Here is a 7476-nt window from a genome sequence, read left to right on the forward strand (position 1 = left end):
GAGGCCCAGACGAAGATGCTGGACTGCCTGATCCTCTGTGAGAACTCGGGGCTGGAGGGGGTGTGGCTGGGGGAGGTACTGGCAGTGGTGCTGGATATGCTGTATATCCGCATGCTCTAGCTCAGCAGGGCGGAAAACAAGGAGGCCATGGCCCGCAAGCTGCAGTCACTTCAGGTGCTGCTTGACCTTGAAACTAACTCGAAAACTTATTTCCGAGCGAAGTTTCAATTGCTCGTGCTTTCGAGCATGCTGTTGGAGACCGACCCTCAGCCCTGCATTGACATGGCCTAGCGATTTCTGCAGGAACAGGGGTTGTCCATGGCCACGCTTCTAAGCGGGGAGTCTGCTTAACTTACTGCAGCGCAGGTCACGCCCCTCGTCGAAGAGATAATCTAGGATTTGCTGGTCATGCGGGTCAAGGCGGGATCCGAGCTAAACAAGGAGCAGGTGCTGTGCCTGGTCCAATACCTTCCCAAAAACCCCTTGCTGCTGTCGATCTACGGCTGCCTGGAATCCTCCCCCGCCATAAAGAAAGGCGCCTTCCTGAAAGCCCTGAAGACCGACCGCAGCTTCACCTTCGCGATGGACCAGCTCGCTTTCCTGCTGCTGAGCGAGGGCAAGACCCTCGAGGCGATCAAGCTGTTCCTCAAGAGCAATGAGACTGACCCCTCTGCGGCGAGGGCGTACTATGGACTGGCGGCCTGCATGTTCGGGCTTGGGGTGGGCTACCCCGCGGAGGGCAGGCTAGCGGGCCAGGTGATCAGGAAGGCAGGGTAGAAAGTCACAGGCTACCTAAGCAGCATCAGGTCGAATTCCTTCGAGGAGGGTCTTATTGGACTCCTGCTCTAACTCTTTATCGTAAAGGAGCCTCTTCTAAACAATTTCTACCACCATAGCTTTATTTTGCACAAGGCCACCTCTTTCTTAAAGCAAGGATTCCCGGTGATCCGTAAGGTGCTGGACGGGCATTTCAAAGGGCCTCTTGCGGACAAGCACAGGAGTTTGGCGTAGTCGCTTGACCTGCTAACGACGGGTGGGGCTAAGCCAGACTCGAGTGCTGTACTGAAGTAGGCCAAGATCATCTTGGCAGAAGGCAACGATGCCCCTGAATGGTCTTTCTTAGCCCTGCCATTTTCCAGGGCCTTGAAGGGGCTGTATGCGGCTAGTCATGACCTCAAGTACCTGGCGGTAAATAAGGCTCTGGTCACAAAATGCACGGAGGGATCCGCCTTGTACGCCTTGCAGGCTGAAGAATGCCTTCGCAATGATGATCCTGCTTGGGAAGGCAAGGCTGCACTGGCAATTCTGTCGGACCCAACCAACCCCGAGGCCAGATGTCTACTGAAACTAAGGCTAAAACAACCCCACAGCTGCAGGCGCAGGGCCTCCCACGACCGCAACCTCCTACTGCAGAAATAATTCCGTACATTCAACGCCAACAATTTCGGGAAGGGCCTGAACCTGACCCTGGAGCAAGACTGGCAGAAGGTTCCCCCAGACGTCCTTTTAAAATATGCATAGCGGTTCAAAGGAGACTGGCTGATCGAGTTCTACGAGCAGGCGAGGCCGGAACTGCAGCCTGCCCTGATGGCCATCATTGGGGACAGTGCTGACCTGCTGCCCAAGTTCAGGAGGGCCCACCTGCAGCTCACTGACAAGGAGCTGGCCTCCATGGCCACCCCTGACAAGCTGACAGTGGTGCTAAAGCTGATGCACAGCAAGCTGGGCCTGAACAACACTGACTCTATCAGCGCCTGCCTAAACTCCCTGCCTGAGCCTAAACCCGGAGTGCAGCATGACCTTCTGACCTCCCTGAAGACCAGGCTCAGCTTGCTGCAGGACTGCAAGCTTTAAAACGTTGAGTGCGCGGACAGCATCTGCTCTTTGATCTTGGGCATCCTGGCGGGCCTGCAGCATTCGGACAGCCAGCGGCTCGAGCATAATCTGGCCGCACTAGCGGAGCATTCTGTCCCCAGCGCCCCGCAGATGCATCTCTTCCTGGGCATGCTTGAATTGCTGCACGCCTACCAACTCGCACTCAGGAACATCGAGCATGTGGACAACCTTGACGTCTTTGAGGAGTATTGGTACGCGGTTGAGGCCATGCCCGGCCTCTCTCGAAAGTACAGGGCCACCATGCTCTACATGAGGGGGTTGGTGGCCCTCGCCGCGGAGCCTGCCGCCCCGAAGGCCAGACTGGCTCAGCCCTTCAAGCTGGCGATGCTCGGGTACCCGCCCTTCGCCCGAGAGATCCAGGCCAAGCTACTGGCCTTCTGAAACCAATTTATAACTGCAGTCAACGGTGTCGGGGCACCACCCTTCTAAAACAGTGAGCCATCTGCATCATGTGCAGCACCGACTGCTGGAACAGCCGGCCCGACAGCCCTACCACTACCTCCTGCAGGGCAGTTACCTGCCCTGCTAGCGGCAGCGCACCGCCGCAGCCGCCTTCCATAAGCTTTCGCTGCAGAAGCAAGGTTTCGCAGCGCTGCTCCTCCCACTCCTGCTCCATACGGACAAGCATGGCCGACAGTCCAGCGACTTGCACCCTCAGCTGCTCTTCAGTGGATCTGCCGGCCTGCCAGAGAGGCCCTCTCCGAAGCTACTAGCACCTCATCCGCAGCTCATCTAGGCCCTGACTAAACACCTACCCGCAAAGCGGTCCCTTGTGCGGGTCCGGTCTCCTGCCGGCCCTCAACGCCTTGATTTCAGCATGGATGAGCTGCTCCGGCAGAGAGTGGTAGGAATGCGTGGTGCCAGCGAGGAGGTTGAACAGTTAGACCAGCAGCTATTTCTTGCTGGTGCGGGTGCTGATGGACAGCGGAGGCGGAGGCTCTGGCCTGTTGGGCGAGGTGAGGGCTGAGCCATTGCGTGACTTCTGGAGGGTGGAGATGTCCCACTCAAAGATCTCGATGCTGGGAGTATGCGACTTAATCCTCTTCATCAGCAATATTATAGCAGCTATTTTTTAATCTCTGCTGGCAATCAGTCCGATTCCCCTTGTTTCGTGGTGCCGGACTGCGGCCGTGATCCGCGGTCACGGTCAGTCGAGGGCCACCTTCACCTCTGCGATCTCGTTGCTGTAGCCCTTTTCGGACAGTCCTCCGAAGATGATCAGCTATTCACCCACCCCCACGCAGTCATGCATGTACCTGCCCACCAGCGCTCCCTCCTCGACCTGCTCCCTCACTGCGTAGAAGCACATCGTCCTCAGCTCCAGCACTGCCAGCCTATTCCGGAACAGCACTGTTGGCTACACGCTGTAACCCCCGAAAAATACTAGAAACTGGTCGCGGAGCCGGCAGAGGGAGGCACCTGCGCAGGGATGCGGGGGGAGGCCGTTGGTCTTGACTGGCTGCCGGAGCACTCTGTCCTTCTACGCGGTCATGCGCTGTAACCCCTCATACTCCGAGCAGCCTGGCTTCCTCCCGCCCCAGATGTACACCTCAAACGTAGAGGAGTCGACCGCTGCCATCTCCCTGCGTGTGCTAACCAGCCTCTCCCCTAGACACGCGACCGTAATTCCTCTCGCAAAGGGCTCGCAGTCCACCTTCGAGAATCTGATGTCTCTTTTCTTTTTGCGTAGGGTGAGGCGATGTGCCTGCCGCTCGTTGTAGCAAGCGATGAACATCGCTTGGCCCAGGTACGGTACCAGCTGGATTTCGCCTCGGGCAGGGGCCTCCGTCTCGAGCTTGTGGAAGCGGATGTGCCCGTGCTGCTCCAGACGGTAGAGCTAGCCCGTCCGCAGCTGATACAAGAAAAGCTCACCTTCAAGGCGAAAAAGTCTGCAATAAAACGTAGAGGGGATGAAATCGTGCTGCCGAAAAGTGACCTTGGCCTCCAGCGGAGGCATGCTTGCCAAGGCGTTGACCGCATACCTGACTTACCGATCCTGCTGCATCTTTGCTCTCGGGAACAGCACGTTCCTCAGCTTCTCTGAAAACAGCTCATGAGCGTTGAACGGGGGGATGGCTACAGTGACTCGTGACTTGGTCGAGCTGCTCCTTTCGGCGGTCAGCCTCCTTACCTCTCTCGAGGCTTTGAAACTGCCTAGACTTTCAAGCAGGGATCGCTTGCAGGACACTTCGCTCCGGCGGACATCCTTCTGGAAGTCAGCTTGCAAGGCCCGCTGGCTGCGGAGTGCCGGGAGGAGCTGGGGAAGGGAGTGCGTCCTGGTCTCTCTCATAAAATCAGCTGATCAGACGAATCTCACCCATCTTCACCGCGTAATTAATGAAGTAGCGGGTGTTGTTCTCGAGCGGCAGCGAGCGGGGGATGCGCTTGCCGTTCTTGCTGAAGACTGCCACCCTTTTTTCCTCGCGGATGCCGATCACGTCCCCCACTTGGAAGAACTCTGCGAATGAGAGTTGGTCAAGGATGGCCATCTTCTTGCTGTTGACTAACAGCAGTCCCACGAAATCAGAGGTGCTGGGGCCTCGCCCCTTCGAGCAGTTCTCATCGTGGCAGGCTCTGGTCAGCCCCACCGCCAGTCCCCAGGCCACCCCGCTCATCTCAAGGATTTCGACCTTAACCTCCCTGTCGAACGGCAGCTCCTTCCTGACACACATGTTGTACCAGACTCCCTTGATGTTTCGGAAGGCCTGGTTTCCATTCACGAATAGATCCCGGTCCTCGAGGTAGCAGGCCTGGAACTTCTGGGAGGTTAGTTTCGGTTGGAATTCTATGTGCAGCCTGTTCAGGTCTGAGTTCACGCCTTTGAACATCTCTGCGCAGTAGTTGTAGAAACTGCTCAGCCTTTGAGTCTCGACATGCAGCTCGTCTCGAGTGGCATCGTAGTTTGCGAAAAACCCTTCTGAAAAGAACCGCCGATTCGCAGGGTCAGCACCATGCGGGCCAGTGCCTCAGAAGGCTGGTGCTTGACCGTCTGCTCATCCAGGCCAGCAAGGTGCTCCAGCAACTACTTTTCCTCCACGAACTTCCTGCTGTAAACCTCAGTCTTGTGAAGGATGGCCTCTCTAAACTGGTTGAAGCTATCGGTGGCCTCAGCAATCAGCTTGTTGAAAACGTTGGCGATGTTCTCGAGGTTGAGGCGGATCAGTCGGATCATCTACTCGTAGCGGTCGGTGTAGGTCAGGAGCACTTCCTTGCTTATCTCGTCAATGGCCAGCTTTTCGGCCCGGATGCGCTACCGCCCCGCAATGCTATCGAACTGGTCCAGGAAGGCCCGGCACTCGTGGTAGGCAGCCGAGGGGTGCTTCTCCAGCCTGGCGATCAAGCACTTGGGACAGACGAACTCCGCCTCCGCCTCGAGGATATAGTCCTTCGACAGCCCATGCAGCCCGCAGCTCATATTAACCTGTCTAACCGCCAATTCAAAGATGGAGAAGAGCAGGCAGGAGGCCTACGTGGCAGCCATGCGCTCCCTGCAGCAGCGGGTCCGCGAGCTGGTCGAGCAAGTTGGCCATCTGGAGGAGCAGCTGCTGGTCAAGCAGGACCTCATTGACTCTAAGAACCGGGATATCGAGATGACCACTGAGCAGCTCTTCCGCAGGAGCAGGGAGCTTGACTTCACCCAGCTCCAGTGCGAGGAGCGGGAGTCGGCTCTCCGCAGGGAGGTGGCCGCCGCAAGGCAGGCGCTGAAGGACCAGGACGAGCGGATGCGGCTGGCATCAGAAAAGCACTCTCTGAGCCTACTAGCGCTACGCGTCGAAATCGAGTAGCTCAAGAAGTAGGGCCAGAACAATACCGAAGAGCACTAATTGCGTGAGCTGAGGGTCAATTAGCTACGACTTGAAAATCAATCTCTGATCAGCTAGATCAAGAAACTACGGGACTTGCTGGCCGGAGAGCGAGACAAGCGCAAGGCTGTTGAGACGGAGCTGCATTTCTCTCGCATCGAAAGTGAGGGGCGGGGCAGGCCGCCTACTGGCTCTGCGTGTAGTCCTTTTATTTCCAAGCCTGTTCTTGACCCTCCTTCCACCGGCCCTTGTGAGGAGGACAGTAGGTTCTCCTTTTCGGGGCTGAAGAGCGAGGTGAGCGTCTGGGAGGAGGAAGATGAGCGAGTCAAGGTCTTGCAGAAAGAGCTGGCGGAGTTGACTGCTGTCTATGAGAGCAAGGCGGCCGAGGCCATGCAGGAGGGCACGTCGGTGGACCGGCTGAAGGCCCTGAGGCGGGAGATGGCATTGACTGCCCAGGACATCGAGAGCAAGCACGAGCAGCTGTACCGGTTCAAGGCGGACTGCCTGTGAACCGGGCTGAATTGAAGGGCGCAAAAACCCGCTAATTTTAGTGAACGAAATGATGGTCAACTCGCACCTGTCCTACAGACTGCAGAACGCACTGGTGGGGGCAGCCAGCCCTGACGCCAAGGCCCGCGCCGACGCCGAGCGGGAGCTAGGCTCGCTTCGGGAAGAGCTTTCGTATCCCCTGCTGGTGTTCACATTCCTGCAAAGCGAGGGCACATCGCCCGAGCTGCAGCTAAGGTCGGCAATCGAATTCAAGCTGTGGTGCAAGAAGTACTCTGAGCTGGAGGCCTACCAGATCCAGGAACTGCAGAAGCCGGTCCAGGCGGTCAAGGCCAACCTTCTTGGCTACTATGTGGTCAGCCCGCCCAAGGTGGCGGCTCAGCTGGGCCAGGCCATCCGCCACCTGGCCTCCAAGGACTACTTCAAGAGCTGGAGCACCCTCCCTCGGGAGCTGATGGCCCAGGCGGTCTAAAACTACCCACGGATCCTCCGAGTGCTGAAAGTGCTCAAAGGAGTCACCACCCACTTCCACTACGACATGCGCTCAGACCCACTCTACGAAGAGATCATCTTCACCTGCGACGAGGTGCACGACTGGCTGCTGGCTTTGGCAGGTAGCCTGTTCGCTGATGCCAAGACCACCTCAGACCCCATTTGCCATAAGGCCCTCAAAACTCTGTTGAGGGTATTCTACCACCTGAACTACCAGGACCTGCACCCCAAGTTCGAGGACAACCTGCAGAGCTGGATGGCACTGCTAGTGGAGGCGGTCCGGCTCGACCGCTCGCTCGAGGGGTACTCTCTGCTGAAGGTCCGAGGAGAGGCCATGCGCGGGCTGATCCTCTTCGCGGACTCTTACCGGGACGATATCGGCCCGCTGGTGCATCAGTTCACAGAGTAGATCTGGACACTCTGCAGCAACACCAAACCGGACCCATCCAACTAGCACATCCTGATCAGTGGCCTTAAATTCTTTAGGACTCTGTCGGCCTGGAAGAACATGCATCCTTTCTTCCAGAACGGCCTGGCCAACATCCTCCAGACCCTGGTCTACCCCCATCTCGGGCCCACCAAGCGTCTCGAAGAGCAGTTCACAGACGAGCCTAATGTCTTCTTCGAGCAGCTCTTTCAGCGCGGGGATGTCAGCTCCCTCAGGGCAGTCGCAGCTGACCTCCTGCAGGCCCTCACAAAGAACTTCCGTCCCCTGCAGTACTACACCGACGTGGTCGGGGCGATTGGTAAAGAGGTGGAGGCTGGGACTGCTGCTCCC

This window comes from Hippocampus zosterae, unplaced genomic scaffold, assembly GCF_025434085.1.
Source record: "Hippocampus zosterae strain Florida unplaced genomic scaffold, ASM2543408v3 HiC_scaffold_339, whole genome shotgun sequence".
Taxonomy (NCBI): domain Eukaryota; kingdom Metazoa; phylum Chordata; class Actinopteri; order Syngnathiformes; family Syngnathidae; genus Hippocampus; species Hippocampus zosterae.